A 19,189-nucleotide genomic window follows, 5' to 3' on the forward strand; every position below is an offset into this window, starting at 1 on the left:
GTCCTAAAACGAGCATTTGCTGTTTTCTCTTAAAACCCAACATGGGAGTAAAACCATTTCACATGACATTTGTGGGTCTTGGTCGTCAACACAATCTGTGAAATTTTGAGCTGTCTGTGTTTGCTACAAGAGGAGATATCACAAAGTATGCACTTTTGTTGTTTCCGTTGGTTCAATGCATTTTGGCCTTAAACGAGCATTTGATGTTTTTTCTCTTAAACGCAAAGTGGGAGAAAAACCATTTCAGATCACATTTGTGGGTCTTGGTCTTCAACACAATCTGTGGAATTTTGAGCTGTCTGTGTTTGCTACAAGAGGAGATATCACAAAGTATGCACTTTTGTTGTTTCCATTGCATTCATTGCAGTTTGTCCTAAAACGAGCATTTGCTGTTTTCTCTTAAACGCAACATGGGAGAAAAACCATTTCACATCACATTTGTGGGTCTTGGTCTTCAACACAATCTGTGGAATTTTGAGCTGTCTGTGTTTGCTACAAGAGGAGATATCACGAAGTATGCATTTTTCTTGTTTCCATTGGTTTCAATGCATTTTGGCCTTAAACGAGCATTTGCTGTTTTCTCTTAAACGCAATATGGGAGAAATACCATTTCACATCACATTTGTGGGTCTTGGTCTACAACACAATCTGTGAAATTTTGAGCTGTCTGTGTTTGGTACAAGAAGAGATATCGCAAAGTATGCACTTTTGTTGTTTCCAATGCATTCAAAGCATTTTGTCCTAAAACGAGCATTTGCTGTTTTCTCTTAAAACGCAACATGGGAGTTAAACCATTTCACATCACATTTGTCGGTCTTGGTCTTCAACACAATCTGTGAAATTTTGACCTGTCTGTGTTTGCTACAAGAGGAGATATCACAAAGTATGCGCTTTTGTTGTTTCCATTGGTTTCAATGCATTTTGGCCTTAAACGAGCATTTGCTGTTTTCTCTTAAAATGCAACATGGGAGTAAAACCATTTCACATCATATTTGTGGGTCTTGGTCATCAACACAATCTGTGAAATTTTGAGCTGTCTGTGTTTGCTACAAGAGGAGATATCACAAAGTATGCACTTTTGTTGATTCCGTTGGTTCAATGCATTTTGGCCTTAAACGAGCATTTGCTGTTTTTTCTCTTAAACGCAAAGTGGGAGAAAAACCATTTCACATCACATTTGTGGGTCTTGGTCTTCAACACAATCTGTGGAATTTTGAGCTGTCTGTGTTTGCTACAAGAGGAGATATCAGAAAGTATGCGCTTTTGTTGTTTCCATTGGTTTCAATGCATTTTGGCCTTAAACGAGCATTTGCTGTTTTCTCTTAAATGCAACATGCGAGAAAAACCATTTCACATCACATTTGTGGGTCTTGGTCTTCAACACAATCTGTGGAATTTTGAGCTGTCTGTGTTTGCTACAAGAGGAGATATCACAAAGTATGCACTTTTGTTGTTTCTATTGCATTCAATGCATTTTGTCCTAAAACGAGCATTTGCTGTTTTCTCTTAAATGCAACATGGGAGAAAAATATTTCAAATCACATTTCTGGGTCTTGGTCTTCAACACAATCTGTGAAATTTTGAGCTGTCTGTGTTTGCTACAAGAGGAGATATCACAAAGTATGCACTTTTGTTTCCATTGGTTTCAATGCATTTTGGCCTAAAACAAGCATTTGCTGTTTTATCTTAAAACGACACGGGAGAAAAACCGTTTCACATCACATTTGTGGGTCTTGATCTTCAACACTATCTGTGAAATTTTGAGCTGTCTGTGTTTGCTACAAGAGGAGATATCACAAAGTATGCGCTTTTGTTGTTTCCATTGGTTTCAATGCATTTTGGCCTAAAACGAGCATTTGCTGTTTTCTCTTAAACGCAACGTGGGAGAAAAACCATTTCACATCACATTTGTGGGTCTTGGTCTTCAACACAATCTGTGAAATTTTGAGCTGTCTGTGTTTGCTACAAGAGGAGATATCACAAAGTATGCGCTTTTGTTGTTTCCATTGGTTTCAATGCATTTTGGCCTTAAACGAGCATTTGCTGTTTTCTCTTAAATGCAATTTGGGAGAAAAACCATTTCACATCACATTTGTGGGTCTTGGTCTTCAACACAATCTGTGAAATTTTGAGCTGTCTGTGTTTGCTACAAGAGGAGATATCACAAAGTATGCGCTTTTGTTGTTTCCATTGGTTTCAATGCATTTTGGCCTAAAATGAGCATTTGCTGTTTACTCTTAAATGCAACATGCGAGAAAAACCAAATCACATCACATTTGTGGGTCTTGGTCTTCAACACAATCTGTGAAATTTTGAGCTGTCTGTGTTTGCTACAAGAGGAGATATCACAAAGTATGCATTTTTCTTGTTTCCATTGGTTTCAATGCATTTTGGCCTTAAACGAGCATTTGCTGTTTTCTCTTAAACGCAATATGGGAGAAATACCATTTCACATCACATTTGTGGGTCTTGGTCTACAACACAATCTGTGAAATTTTGAGCTGTCTGTGTTTGGTACAAGAGGAGATATCGCAAAGTATGCACTTTTGTTGTTTCCAATGCATTCAAAGCATTTTGTCCTAAAACGAGCATTTGCTGTTTTCTCTTAAAACGCAACATGGGAGTTAAACCATTTCACATCACATTTGTCGGTCTTGGTCTTCAACACAATCTGTGAAATTTTGAGCTGTCTGTGTTTGCTACAAGAGGAGATATCACAAAGTATGCACTTTTGTTTCCATTGGTTTCAATGCATTTTGGCCTAAAACAAGCATTTGCTGTTTTATCTTAAAACGACACGGGAGAAAAACCGTTTCACATCACATTTGTGGGTCTTGATCTTCAACACTATCTGTGAAATTTTGAGCTGTCTGTGTTTGCTACAAGAGGAGATATCACAAAGTATGCGCTTTTGTTGTTTCCATTGGTTTCAATGCATTTTGGCCTAAAACGTGCATTTGCTGTTTTCTCTTAAACGCAACGTGGGAGAAAAACCATTTCACATCACATTTGTGGGTCTTGGTCTTCAACACAATCTGTGAAATTTTGAGCTGTCTGTGTTTGCTACAAGAGGAGATATCACAAAGTATGCACTTTTGTTTCCATTAGTTTCAATGCATTTTGGCCTAAAACGAGCATTTGCTGTTTTCTCTTAAAACGCAACATGGGAGTTAAACCATTTCACATCACATTTGTGGGTCTTTGTCTTCAACACAATCTGTGAAATTTTGAGCTGTCTGTGTTTGCTACAAGAGGAGATATCACAAAGTATGCGCTTTTGTTGTTTCCATTGGTTTCAATGCATTTTGTCCTAAAACGAGCATTTACTGTTTTCTCTTAAATGCAATATGGGAAAAAAACCATTTCACATCACATTTGTGAGTCTTGGACTTCAACACAATCTGTGAAATTTTGAGCTGTCTGTGTTTGCTACAAGCGGAGATATCACAAAGTATGCACTTTTGTTGCTTCCATTGGTTTCAATGCATTTTGGCCTAAAACGAGTATTTACTGTTTTCTCTTAAACACAATATGGGAAAAAAACCATTTCACATCACATTTGTGGGTCTTGGTCTTCAACACAATCTGTGAAATTTTGAGCTGTCTGTGTTTGCTACAAGCAGAGATATCACAAAGTATGCACTTTTGTTGTTTCCATTGGTTTCAATGCATTTTGGCCTAAAACGAGTATTTGCTGCTTTCTCTTAAACGCAACACGGGAGAATAACCGTTTCACATCACATTTGTGGGTCTTGATCTTCAACACTATCTGTGAAATTTTGAGCTGTCTGTGTTTGCTACAAGAGGAGATATCACAAAGTATGCACTTTTGTTGTATCCGTTGGTTCAATGCATTTTGGCCTTAAACGAGCATTTGCTGTTTTTTCTCTTAAACGCAAAGTGGGAGAAAAACCATTTCACATCACATTTGTGGGTCTTGGTCTTCAACACAATCTGTGGAATTTTGAGCTGTCTGTGTTTGCTACAAGAGGAGATATCAGAAAGTATGCGCTTTTGTTGTTTCCATTGGTTTCAATGCATTTTGGCCTGAAACGAGCATTTGCTGTTTTCTCTTAAATGCAACATGCGAGAAAAACCATTTCACATCACATTTGTGGGTCTTGGTCTTCAACACAATCTGTGGAATTTTGAGCTGTCTGTGTTTGCTACAAGAGGAGATATCACAAAGTATGCACTTTTGTTGTTTCTATTGCATTCAATGCATTTTGTCCTAAAACGAGCATTTGCTGTTTTCTCTTAAATGCAACATGGGAGAAAAATATTTCAAATCACATTTCTGGGTCTTGGTCTTCAACACAATCTGTGAAATTTTGAGCTGTCTGTGTTTGCTACAAGAGGAGATATCACAAAGTATGCACTTTTGTTTCCATTGGTTTCAATGCATTTTGGCCTAAAACAAGCATTTGCTGTTTTATCTTAAAACGACACGGGAGAAAAACCGTTTCACATCACATTTGTGGGTCTTGATCTTCAACACTATCTGTGAAATTTTGAGCTGTCTGTGTTTGCTACAAGAGGAGATATCACAAAGTATGCGCTTTTGTTGTTTCCATTGGTTTCAATGCATTTTGGCCTAAAACGAGCATTTGCTGTTTTCTCTTAAACGCAACGTGGGAGAAAAACCATTTCACATCACATTTGTGGGTCTTGGTCTTCAACACAATCTGTGAAATTTTGAGCTGTCTGTGTTTGCTACAAGAGGAGATATCACAAAGTATGCGCTTTTGTTGTTTCCATTGGTTTCAATGCATTTTGGCCTTAAACGAGCATTTGCTGTTTTCTCTTAAATGCAATTTGGGAGAAAAACCATTTCACATCACATTTGTGGGTCTTGGTCTTCAACACAATCTGTGAAATTTTGAGCTGTCTGTGTTTGCTACAAGAGGAGATATCACAAAGTATGCACTTTTGTTGTTTCCATTGCATTCATTGCAGTTTGTCCTAAAACGAGCATTTGCTGTTTTCTCTTAAAACCCAACATGGGAGTAAAACCATTTCACATGACATTTGTGGGTCTTGGTCGTCAACACAATCTGTGAAATTTTGAGCTGTCTGTGTTTGCTACAAGAGGAGATATCACAAAGTATGCACTTTTGTTGTTTCCGTTGGTTCAATGCATTTTGGCCTTAAACGAGCATTTGATGTTTTTTCTCTTAAACGCAAAGTGGGAGAAAAACCATTTCAGATCACATTTGTGGGTCTTGGTCTTCAACACAATCTGTGGAATTTTGAGCTGTCTGTGTTTGCTACAAGAGGAGATATCACAAAGTATGCACTTTTGTTGTTTCCATTGCATTCATTGCAGTTTGTCCTAAAACGAGCATTTGCTGTTTTCTCTTAAACGCAACATGGGAGAAAAACCATTTCACATCACATTTGTGGGTCTTGGTCTTCAACACAATCTGTGGAATTTTGAGCTGTCTGTGTTTGCTACAAGAGGAGATATCACAAAGTATGCATTTTTCTTGTTTCCATTGGTTTCAATGCATTTTGGCCTTAAACGAGCATTTGCTGTTTTCTCTTAAACGCAATATGGGAGAAATACCATTTCACATCACATTTGTGGGTCTTGGTCTACAACACAATCTGTGAAATTTTGAGCTGTCTGTGTTTGGTACAAGAGGAGATATCGCAAAGTATGCACTTTTGTTGTTTCCAATGCATTCAAAGCATTTTGTCCTAAAACGAGCATTTGCTGTTTTCTCTTAAAACGCAACATGGGAGTTAAACCATTTCACATCACATTTGTCGGTCTTGGTCTTCAACACAATCTGTGAAATTTTGACCTGTCTGTGTTTGCTACAAGAGGAGATATCACAAAGTATGCGCTTTTGTTGTTTCCATTGGTTTCAATGCATTTTGGCCTTAAACGAGCATTTGCTGTTTTCTCTTAAAATGCAACATGGGAGTAAAACCATTTCACATCATATTTGTGGGTCTTGGTCATCAACACAATCTGTGAAATTTTGAGCTGTCTGTGTTTGCTACAAGAGGAGATATCACAAAGTATGCACTTTTGTTGATTCCGTTGGTTCAATGCATTTTGGCCTTAAACGAGCATTTGCTGTTTTTTCTCTTAAACGCAAAGTGGGAGAAAAACCATTTCACATCACATTTGTGGGTCTTGGTCTTCAACACAATCTGTGGAATTTTGAGCTGTCTGTGTTTGCTACAAGAGGAGATATCAGAAAGTATGCGCTTTTGTTGTTTCCATTGGTTTCAATGCATTTTGGCCTTAAACGAGCATTTGCTGTTTTCTCTTAAATGCAACATGCGAGAAAAACCATTTCACATCACATTTGTGGGTCTTGGTCTTCAACACAATCTGTGGAATTTTGAGCTGTCTGTGTTTGCTACAAGAGGAGATATCACAAAGTATGCACTTTTGTTGTTTCTATTGCATTCAATGCATTTTGTCCTAAAACGAGCATTTGCTGTTTTCTATTAAATGCAACATGGGAGAAAAATATTTCAAATCACATTTCTGGGTCTTGGTCTTCAACACAATCTGTGAAATTTTGAGCTGTCTGTGTTTGCTACAAGAGGAGATATCACAAAGTATGCACTTTTGTTTCCATTGGTTTCAATGCATTTTGGCCTAAAACAAGCATTTGCTGTTTTATCTTAAAACGACACGGGAGAAAAACCGTTTCACATCACATTTGTGGGTCTTGATCTTCAACACTATCTGTGAAATTTTGAGCTGTCTGTGTTTGCTACAAGAGGAGATATCACAAAGTATGCGCTTTTGTTGTTTCCATTGGTTTCAATGCATTTTGGCCTAAAACGTGCATTTGCTGTTTTCTCTTAAACGCAACGTGGGAGAAAAACCATTTCACATCACATTTGTGGGTCTTGGTCTTCAACACAATCTGTGAAATTTTGAGCTGTCTGTGTTTGCTACAAGAGGAGATATCACAAAGTATGCACTTTTGTTTCCATTAGTTTCAATGCATTTTGGCCTAAAACGAGCATTTGCTGTTTTCTCTTAAAACGCAACATGGGAGTTAAACCATTTCACATCACATTTGTGGGTCTTTGTCTTCAACACAATCTGTGAAATTTTGAGCTGTCTGTGTTTGCTACAAGAGGAGATATCACAAAGTATGCGCTTTTGTTGTTTCCATTGGTTTCAATGCATTTTGTCCTAAAATGAGCATTTACTGTTTTCTCTTAAACGCAATATGGGAAAAAAACCATTTCACATCACATTTGTGAGTCTTGGACTTCAACACAATCTGTGAAATTTTGAGCTGTCTGTGTTTGCTACAAGCGGAGATATCACAAAGTATGCACTTTTGTTGTTTCCATTGGTTTCAATGCATTTTGGCCTAAAACGAGTATTTACTGTTTTCTCTTAAACGCAATATGGGAAAAAAACCATTTCACATCACATTTGTGGGTCTTGGTCTTCAACACAATCTGTGAAATTTTGAGCTGTCTGTGTTTGCTACAAGCAGAGATATCACAAAGTATGCACTTTTGTTGTTTCCATTGGTTTCAATGCATTTTGGCCTAAAACGAGTATTTGCTGCTTTCTCTTAAACGCAACACGGGAGAATAACCGTTTCACATCACATTTGTGGGTCTTGATCTTCAACACTATCTGTGAAATTTTGAGCTGTCTGTGTTTGCTACAAGAGGAGATATCACAAAGTATGCACTTTTGTTGTTTCCGTTGGTTCAATGCATTTTGGCCTTAAACGAGCATTTGCTGTTTTTTCTCTTAAACGCAAAGTGGGAGAAAAACCATTTCACATCACATTTGTGGGTCTTGGTCTTCAACACAATCTGTGGAATTTTGAGCTGTCTGTGTTTGCTACAAGAGGAGATATCAGAAAGTATGCGCTTTTGTTGTTTCCATTGGTTTCAATGCATTTTGGCCTTAAACGAGCATTTGCTGTTTTCTCTTAAATGCAACATGCGAGAAAAACCATTTCACATCACATTTGTGGGTCTTGGTCTTCAACACAATCTGTGGAATTTTGAGCTGTCTCTGTTTGCTACAAGAGGAGATATCACAAAGTATGCGTTTTTCTTGTTTACATTGGTTTCAATGCATTTTGGCGTAAAATGAGCATTTGCTGTTTTCTCTTAAACGCAACGTGGGAGAAGAAACATTTCAAATCACATTTGTGGGTCTTGGTCTTCAACACAATCTGTGAAATTTTGAGCTGTCTGTGTTTGCTACAAGAGGAGATATCACAAAGTATGCACTTTTGTTGTTTCTATTGCAATCAATGCATTTTGTCCTAAATTGAGCATTTGCTGTTTTCTCTTAAATGCAACATGGGAGAAAAATATTTCACATCACATTTCTGGGTCTTGGTCTTCAACACAATCTGTGGAATTTTGAGCTGTCTGTGCTTGCTACAAGAGGAGATATCACAAAGTAAGCGCTTTTGTTGTTTCCTTTGGTTTCAATGCATTTTTGCCTAAAACAAGCATTTGCTGTTTTCTCTTAAATGCAATGTGGGAGAAAAACCATTTCACATCACATTTGTTTGACTTGGTCTTCAACACAATCTGTGAAATTTTGAGCTGTCTGTGTTTGCTACAAGAGGAGATATCACAAAGTATGCGCTTTTGTTGTTTCCATTGGTTTCAATGCATTTTGGCCTAAAACGAGCATTTGCTGTTTTCTCTTAAACGCAACATGGGAGAAAAACCATTTCACATCACATTTGTGGGTCTTGGTCTTCAACACAATCTGTGGAATTTTGAGCTGTCTGTGTTTGCTACAAGAGGAGATATCACAAAGTATGCACTTTTGTTGTTTCTATTGCATTCAATGCATTTTGTACTAAAACGAGCATTTGCTGTTTTCTCTTAAATGCAACATGGGAGAAAAATATTTCAAATCACATTTCTGGGTCTTGGTCTTCAACACAATCTGTGAAATTTTGAGCTGTCTGTGTTTGCTACAAGAGGAGATATCACAAAGTATGCACTTTTGTTTCCATTGGTTTCAATGCATTTTGGCCTAAAACAAGCATTTGCTGTTTTATCTTAAAACGACACGGGAGAAAAACCTTTTCACATCACATTTATGGGTCTTGATCTTCAACACTATCTGTGAAATTTTGAGCTGTCTGTGTTTGCTACAAGAGGAGATATCACAAAGTATGCGCTTTTGTTGTTTCCATTGGTTTCAATGCATTTTGGCCTAAAACGAGCATTTGCTGTTTTCTCTTAAACGCAACGTGGGAGAAAAACCATTTCACATCACATTTGTGGGTCTTGGTCTTCAACACAATCTGTGAAATTTTGAGCTGTCTGTGTTTGCTACAAGAGGAGATATCACAAAGTATGCGCTTTTGTTGTTTCCATTGGTTTCAATGCATTTTGGCCTTAAACGAGCATTTGCTGTTTTCTTTTAAATGCAATTTGGGAGAAAAACCATTTCACATCACATTTGTGGGTCTTGGTCTTCAACACAATCTGTGAAATTTTGAGCTGTCTGTGTTTGCTACAAGAGGAGATATCACAAAGTATGCACTTTTGTTGTTTCCATTGCATTCATTGCAGTTTGTCCTAAAACGAGCATTTGCTGTTTTCTCTTAAAACCCAACATGGGAGTAAAACCATTTCACATGACATTTGTGGGTCTTGGTCGTCAACACAATCTGTGAAATTTTGAGCTGTCTGTGTTTGCTACAAGAGGAGATATCACAAAGTATGCACTTTTGTTGTTTCCGTTGGTTCAATGCATTTTGGCCTTAAACGAGCATTTGATGTTTTTTCTCTTAAACGCAAAGTGGGAGAAAAACCATTTCAGATCACATTTGTGGGTCTTGGTCTTCAACACAATCTGTGGAATTTTGAGCTGTCTGTGTTTGCTACAAGAGGAGATATCACAAAGTATGCACTTTTGTTGTTTCCATTGCATTCATTGCAGTTTGTCCTAAAACGAGCATTTGCTGTTTTCTCTTAAACGCAACATGGGAGAAAAACCATTTCACATCACATTTGTGGGTCTTGGTCTTCAACACAATCTGTGGAATTTTGAGCTGTCTGTGTTTGCTACAAGAGGAGATATCACAAAGTATGCATTTTTCTTGTTTCCATTGGTTTCAATGCATTTTGGCCTTAAACGAGCATTTGCTGTTTTCTCTTAAACGCAATATGGGAGAAATACCATTTCACATCACATTTGTGGGTCTTGGTCTACAACACAATCTGTGAAATTTTGAGCTGTCTGTGTTTGGTACAAGAGGAGATATCGCAAAGTATGCACTTTTGTTGTTTCCAATGCATTCAAAGCATTTTGTCCTAAAACGAGCATTTGCTGTTTTCTCTTAAAACGCAACATGGGAGTTAAACCATTTCACATCACATTTGTCGGTCTTGGTCTTCAACACAATCTGTGAAATTTTGAGCTGTCTGTGTTTGCTACAAGAGGAGATATCACAAAGTATGCACTTTTGTTTCCATTGGTTTCAATGCATTTTGGCCTAAAACAAGCATTTGCTGTTTTATCTTAAAACGACATGGGAGAAAAACCGTTTCACATCACATTTGTGGGTCTTGATCTTCAACACTATCTGTGAAATTTTGAGCTGTCTGTGTTTGCTACAAGAGGAGATATCACAAAGTATGCGCTTTTGTTGTTTCCTTTGGTTTCAATGCATTTTGGCCTAAAACGTGCATTTGCTGTTTTCTCTTAAACGCATCGTGGGAGAAAAACCATTTCACATCACATTTGTGGGTCTTGGTCTTCAACACAATCTGTGAAATTTTGAGCTGTCTGTGTTTGCTACAAGAGGAGATATCACAAAGTATGCACTTTTGTTTCCATTAGTTTCAATGCATTTTGGCCTAAAACGAGCATTTGCTGTTTTCTCTTAAAACGCAACATGGGAGTTAAACCATTTCACATCACATTTGTGGGTCTTGGTCTTCAACACAATCTGTGAAATTTTGAGCTGTCTGTGTTTGCTACAAGAGGAGATATCACAAAGTATGCACTTTTGTTGTTTCCATTGGTTTTAATGCATTTTGTCCTAAAACGAGCATTTACTGTTTTCTCTTAAACGCAATATGGGAAAAAAACCATTTCACATCACATTTGTGAGTCTTGGTCTTCAACACAATCTGTGAAATTTTGAGCTGTCTGTGTTTGCTACAAGCGGAGATATAACAAAGTATGCACTTTTGTTGTTTCCATTGGTTTCAATGCATTTTGGCCTAAAAGGAGTATTTACTGTTTTCTCTTAAACGCAATATGGGAAAAAAACCATTTCACATCACATTTGTGGGTCTTGGTCTTCAACACAATCTGTGAAATTTTGAGCTGTCTGTGTTTGCTACAAGCAGAGATATCACAAAGTATGCACTTTTGTTGTTTCCATTGGTTTCAATGCATTTTGGCCTAAAACGAGTATTTGCTGCTTTCTCTTAAACGCAACACGGGAGAATAACCGTTTCACATCACATTTGTGGGTCTTGATCTTCAACACTATCTGTGAAATTTTGAGCTGTCTGTGTTTGCTACAAGAGGAGATATCACAAAGTATGTGCTTTTGTTGTTTCCATTGGTTTCAATGCATTTTGGCCTTAAACGAGCATTTGCTGTTTTCTCTTAAATGCAACATGCGAGAAAAACCATTTCATATAACATTTGTGGGTCTTGGTCTTCAACACAATCTGTGGAATTTTGAGCTGTCTGTGTTTGCTACAAGAGGAGATATCACAAAGTATGCGTTTTTCTTGTTTACATTGGTTTCAATGCATTTTGGCGTAAAATGAGCATTTGCTGTTTTCTCTTAAACGCAATGTGGGAGAAAAAACATTTCAAATCACATTTGTGGGTCTTGGTCTTCAACACAATCTGTGAAATTTTGAGCTGTCTGTGTTTGCTACAAGAGGAGATATCACAAAGTAAGCACTTTTGTTGTTTCTATTGCATTCAATGCATTTTGTCCTAAAAAGAGCATTTGCTGTTTTCTCTTAAATGCAACATGGGAGAAAAATATTTCAAATCACATTTCTGGGTCTTGGTCTTCAACACGATCTGTGAAATTTTGAGCTGTCTGTGTTTGGTACAAGAGGAGATATCACAAAGTATGCGTTTTTCTTGTTTACATTGGTTTCAATGCATTTTGGCCTAAAACAAGCATTTGCTGTTTTATCTTAAAACAACACGGGAGAAAAACCGTTTCACATCAGATTTGTGGGTCTTGATCTTCAACACTATCTGTGAAATTTTGAGCTGTCTGTGTTTGCTACAAGAGGAGATATCACAAAGTATGCGCTTTTGTTGTTTCCATTGGTTTCAATGCATTTTGGCCTAAAACGAGCATTTGCTGTTTTCTCTTAAACGCAACGTGGGAGAAAAACCATTTCACATCACATTTGTGGGTCTTGGTCTTCAAGACAATCTGTGAAATTTTGAGCTGTCTGTGTTTGCTACAAGAGGAGATATCACAAAGTATGCGCTTTTGTTGTTTCCATTGGTTTCAATGCATTTTGGCCTTAAACGAGCATTTGCTGTTTTCTCTTAAATGCAATTTGGGAGAAAAACCATTTCACATCACATTTGTGGGTCTTGGTCTTCAACACAATCTGTGAAATTTTGAGCTGTCTGTGTTTGCTACAAGAGGAGATATCACAAAGTATGCACTTTTGTTGTTTCCATTGCATTCATTGCAGTTTGTCCTAAAACGAGCATTTGCTGTTTTCTCTTAAAACCCAACATGGGAGTAAAACCATTTCACATGACATTTGTGGGTCTTGGTCGTCAACACAATCTGTGAAATTTTGAGCTGTCTGTGTTTGCTACAAGAGGAGATATCACAAAGTATGCACTTTTGTTGTTTCCGTTGGTTTCAATGCATTTTGGCCTTAAACGAGCATTTGCTGTTTTCTCTTAAAATGCATCATGGGAGTAAAACCATTTCACATCACATTTGTGGGTCTTGGTCTTCAACGCAATCAGTGAAATTTTGAGCTGTCTGTGTTTGCTACAAGAGGAGATATCACAAAGTATGCGCTTTTGTTGTTTCCATTGGTTTCAATGAATTTTGGCCTAAAACGAGCATTTACAGTTTTCTCTTAAACGCAATATGGGAGAAAAACCATTTCACATCACATTTGTGGGTCTTGGTCTTCAACACAATCTGTGAAATTTTGAGCTGTCTGTGTTTGGTACAAGAGGAGATATCACAAAGTATGCACTTTTGTTGTTTCCATTGGTTTCAATGCATTTTGTCATAAAACGAGCATTTGCTGTTTTCTCTTAAATGCAACATGGGAGAAAAATATTTCACATCACATTTCTGGGTCTTGGTCTTCAACACAATCTATGAAATTTTGAGCTGTTTGTGTTTGCTACAAGAGGAGATATCACAAAGTATGCACTTTTGTTGTTTCCATTGGTTTCAATGCATTTTGGCCTAAAACGAGCATTTGCTGTTTTCTCTTAAAACAACATGGGAGAATAACCGTTACACATCACATTTGTGGGTCTTGATCTTCAACACTGTCTGTGAAATTTTGAGCTGTCTGTGTTAGCTACAAGAGGAGATATCACAAAGTATTCGCTTTTGTTGTTTCCATTGGTTTCAATGCATTTTGTCCTAAAACGAGCATTTGCTGTTTTCTCTTAAACGCAACGTGGGAGAAAAACCATTTCACATCACATTTGTGGGTCTTGGTCTTCAACACAATCTGTGAAATTTTGAGCTGTCTGTGTTTGCTACAAGAGGAGATATCACAAAGTATGCGCTTTTGTTGTTTCCATTGGTTTCAATGCATTTTGGCCTAAAACGAGCATTTGCTGTTTACGCTTAAATGCAACATGCGAGAAAAACCATTTCACATCACATTTGTGGGTCTTGGTCTTCAACACAATCTGTGAAATTTTGAGCTATCTGTGTTTGCTACAAGAGGAGATATCACAAATATGCGCTTTTGTTGTTTCCATTGGTTTCAATGCATTGTGGCCTTAAACGAGCATTTGCTGTTTTCTCTTAAATGCAAAATGGGAGAAAATCCATTTCACATCACATTTGTGGGTCTTGGTCTTCAGCACAATCTGTGAAATTTTGAGCTGTCTGTGTTTGCTACAAGAGGAGATATCACAAAGTATGCGCTTTTGTTGTTTCCATTGGTTTCAATGCATTTTGGCCTAAAATGAGCATTTGCTGTTTTCTCTTAAATGCAACATGGGAGAAAAAGCATTTCACATCACATTTGTGGGTCTTGGTCTTCAACACAATCTGTGAAATTTTGATCTGTCTGTGTTTGCTACAAGAGGAGATATCACAAAGTATGCGCTTTTGTTGTTTCCATTGGTTTCAATGCATTTTGGCCTTAAACGAGCATTTGCTGTTTTCTCTTTAAAGGCAACATGGGAGAAAAACCATTTCACATCACATTTGTGGGTCTTGGTCTTCAACACAATCTGTGAAATTTTGAGCTGTCTGTGTTTGCTACAAGAGGAGATATCACAAAGTATGCGCTTTTGTTGTTTCCATTGGTTTCAATGCATTTTGGCCTTAAACGAGCATTTGCTGTTTTCTCTTTAAAGGCAACATGGGAGAAAAACCATTTCACATCACATTTGTGGGTCTTGGTCTTCAACACAATCTGTGAAATTTTGAGCTGTCTGTGTTTGCTACAAGAGGAGATATCACAAAGTATGCGCTTTTGTTGTTTCCATTGGTTTCAATGCATTTTGGCATAAAACGAGCATTTGCTGTTTACTCTTAAACGCAACATGGGAGAAAAACAATTTCACATCACATTTGTGGGTCTTGGTCTTCAACACAATCTGTGAAATTTTGAGCTGTCTGTGTTTGCTACAAGAGGAGATATCACAAAGTATGAGCTTTTGTTGTTTCCATTGGTTTCAATGCATTTTGGCCTTAAATGAGCATTTGCTGTTTTCTCTTAAACGCAATATGGGAGAAAAACCATTTCACATCACATTTGTGGGACTTGGTCTTCAACACAATCTGTGGAATTTTGAGCTGTCTGTGTTTGCTACAAGAGGAGATATCACAAAGTATTTGTTTTTCTTATTTACATTGGTTTCAATGCATTTTGGTGTAAAATGAGCATTTGCTGTTTTCTCTTAAATGCAACATGGGAGAAAAACCATTTCACATCAAATTTGTGGGTCTTGGTCTTCAACACAATCTGTGAAATTTTGAGCTGTCTGTGTTTGCTACAAGAGGAGATATCACAAAGTATGCGCTTTTGTTGTTTCCATTGGTTTCAATGCATTTTGGCCTAAAATGAGCATTTGCTGTTTTCTCTTAAACGCAACATGGGAGAACAACCATTTCACATCACATTTGTGGGTCTTGGTCTTCAACACAATCTGTGAAATTTTGATCTGTCTTTGTTTGCTACAAGAGGAGATATCACAAAGTATGCGCTTTTGTTGTTTCCATTGGTTTCAATGCATTTTGGCCTTAAACGAGCATTTGCTATTTTCTCTTAAACGCAATATGGGAGAAAAACCATTTCACATCACATTTGTGGGTCTTGGTCTACAACACATTCTGTGACATTTTGAGCTGTCTGTGTTTGGTACAAGAGGAGATATCACAAAGTATGCGCTTTTGTTGTTTCCATTGCATTCAATGCATTTTGTCATAAAACGAGCATTTGCTGTTTTCTCTTAAATGCAACATGGGAGAAAAATATTTCACATCACATTTCTGGGTCTTGGTCTTCAACACAATCTGTGAAATTTTGAGCTGTCTGTGTTTGCTACAAGAGGAGATATCACAAAGGATGCGTTTTTCTTGTTTCCATTGGTTTCAATGCAATTTTGCCTTAAACGAGCATTTGCTGTTTACTCTTAAATGCAACATGCGAGAAAAACCATTTCACATCACATTTGTGGGTCTTTGTCTTCAACACAATCTGTGAAATTTTGAGCGGTCTGTGTTTGCTACAAGAGGAGATATCACAAAGTATGCGCTTTTGTTGTTTCCATTGGTTTCAATGCATTTTGGTCTTAAATGAGCATTTGCTGTTTTCTCTTAAACGCAATATGGGAGAAAAACCATTTCACATCACATTTGTGAGTCTTGGTCTTCAACACAATCTGTGAAATTTTGAGCTGTCTGTGTTTGCTACAAGCGGAGATATAACAAAGTATGCACTTTTGTTGTTTCCATTGGTTTCAATGCATTTTGGCCTAAAAGGAGTATTTACTGTTTTCTCTTAAACGCAATATGGGAAAAAAACCATTTCACATCACATTTGTGGGTCTTGGTCTTCAACACAATCTGTGAAATTTTGAGCTGTCTGTGTTTGCTACAAGCAGAGATATCACAAAGTATGCACTTTTGTTGTTTCCATTGGTTTCAATGCATTTTGGCCTAAAACGAGTATTTGCTGCTTTCTCTTAAACGCAACACGGGAGAATAACCGTTTCACATCACATTTGTGGGTCTTGATCTTCAACACTATCTGTGAAATTTTGAGCTGTCTGTGTTTGCTACAAGAGGAGATATCACAAAGTATGTGCTTTTGTTGTTTCCATTGGTTTCAATGCATTTTGGCCTTAAACGAGCATTTGCTGTTTTCTCTTAAATGCAACATGCGAGAAAAACCATTTCATATAACATTTGTGGGTCTTGGTCTTCAACACAATCTGTGGAATTTTGAGCTGTCTGTGTTTGCTACAAGAGGAGATATCACAAAGTATGCGTTTTTCTTGTTTACATTGGTTTCAATGCATTTTGGCGTAAAATGAGCATTTGCTGTTTTCTCTTAAACGCAATGTGGGAGAAAAAACATTTCAAATCACATTTGTGGGTCTTGGTCTTCAACACAATCTGTGAAATTTTGAGCTGTCTGTGTTTGCTACAAGAGGAGATATCACAAAGTAAGCACTTTTGTTGTTTCTATTGCATTCAATGCATTTTGTCCTAAAAAGAGCATTTGCTGTTTTCTCTTAAATGCAACATGGGAGAAAAATATTTCAAATCACATTTCTGGGTCTTGGTCTTCAACACGATCTGTGAAATTTTGAGCTGTCTGTGTTTGGTACAAGAGGAGATATCACAAAGTATGCGTTTTTCTTGTTTACATTGGTTTCAATGCATTTTGGCCTAAAACAAGCATTTGCTGTTTTATCTTAAAACAACACGGGAGAAAAACCGTTTCACATCAGATTTGTGGGTCTTGATCTTCAACACTATCTGTGAAATTTTGAGCTGTCTGTGTTTGCTACAAGAGGAGATATCACAAAGTATGCGCTTTTGTTGTTTCCATTGGTTTCAATGCATTTTGGCCTAAAACGAGCATTTGCTGTTTTCTCTTAAACGCAACGTGGGAGAAAAACCATTTCACATCACATTTGTGGGTCTTGGTCTTCAAGACAATCTGTGAAATTTTGAGCTGTCTGTGTTTGCTACAAGAGGAGATATCACAAAGTATGCGCTTTTGTTGTTTCCATTGGTTTCAATGCATTTTGGCCTTAAACGAGCATTTGCTGTTTTCTCTTAAATGCAATTTGGGAGAAAAACCATTTCACATCACATTTGTGGGTCTTGGTCTTCAACACAATCTGTGAAATTTTGAGCTGTCTGTGTTTGCTACAAGAGGAGATATCACAAAGTATGCACTTTTGTTGTTTCCATTGCATTCATTGCAGTTTGTCCTAAAACGAGCATTTGCTGTTTTCTCTTAAAACCCAACATGGGAGTAAAACCATTTCACATGACATTTGTGGGTCTTGGTCGTCAACACAATCTGTGAAATTTTGAGCTGTCTGTGTTTGCTACAAGAGGAGATATCACAAAGTATGCACTTTTGTTGTTTCCGTTGGTTTCAATGCATTTTGGCCTTAAACGAGCATTTGCTGTTTTCTCTTAAAATGCATCATGGGAGTAAAACCATTTCACATCACATTTGTGGGTCTTGGTCTTCAACGCAATCAGTGAAATTTTGAGCTGTCTGTGTTTGCTACAAGAGGAGATATCACAAAGTATGCGCTTTTGTTGTTTCCATTGGTTTCAATGAATTTTGGCCTAAAACGAGCATTTACAGTTTTCTCTTAAACTCAATATGGGAGAAAAACCATTTCACATCACATTTGTGGGTCTTGGTCTTCAACACAATCTGTGAAATTTTGAGCTGTCTGTGTTTGGTACAAGAGGAGATATCACAAAGTATGCACTTTTGTTGTTTCCATTGGTTTCAATGCATTTTGGCCTAAAACGAGCATTTGCTGTTTTCTCTTAAATGCAACATGGGAGAAAAATATTTCACATCACATTTCTGGGTCTTGGTCTTCAACACAATCTGTGAAATTTTGAGCTGTCTGTGTTTGCTACAAGAGGAGATATCACAAAGGATGCGTTTTTCTTGTTTCCATTGGTTTCAATGCAATTTTGCCTTAAACGAGCATTTGCTGTTTACTCTTAAATGCAACATGCGAGAAAAACCATTTCACATCACATTTGTGGGTCTTTGTCTTCAACACAATCTGTGAAATTTTGAGCGGTCTGTGTTTGCTACAAGAGGAGATATCACAAAGTATGCGCTTTTGTTGTTTCCATTGGTTTCAATGCATTTTGGTCTTAAATGAGCATTTGCTGTTTTCTCTTAAACGCAATATGGGAGAAAAACCATTTCACATCACATTTGTGAGTCTTGGTCTTCAACACAATCTGTGAAATTTTGAGCTGTCTGTGTTTGCTACAAGCGGAGATATAACAAAGTATGCACTTTTGTTGTTTCCATTGGTTTCAATGCATTTTGGCCTAAAAGGAGTATTTACTGTTTTCTCTTAAACGCAATATGGGAAAAAAACCGTTTCACATCACATTTGTGGGTCTTGATCTTCAACACTATCTGTGAAATTTTGAGCTGTCTGTGTTTGCTACAAGAGGAGATATCACAAAGTATGTGCTTTTGTTGTTTCCATTGGTTTCAATGCATTTTGGCCTTAAACGAGCATTTGCTGTTTTCTCTTAAATGCAACATGCGAGAAAAACCATTTCATATAACATTTGTGGGTCTTGGTCTTCAACACAATCTGTGGAATTTTGAGCTGTCTGTGTTTGCTACAAGAGGAGATATCACAAAGTATGCGTTTTTCTTGTTTACATTGGTTTCAATGCATTTTGGCGTAAAATGAGCATTTGCTGTTTTCTCTTAAACGCAATGTGGGAGAAAAAACATTTCAAATCACATTTGTGGG

The sequence above is a fragment of the Taudactylus pleione genome, unplaced genomic scaffold, assembly GCF_031769625.1.
Source record: "Taudactylus pleione unplaced genomic scaffold, aTauple2 ptg000760l, whole genome shotgun sequence".
Classification (NCBI taxonomy): domain Eukaryota; kingdom Metazoa; phylum Chordata; class Amphibia; order Anura; family Myobatrachidae; genus Taudactylus; species Taudactylus pleione.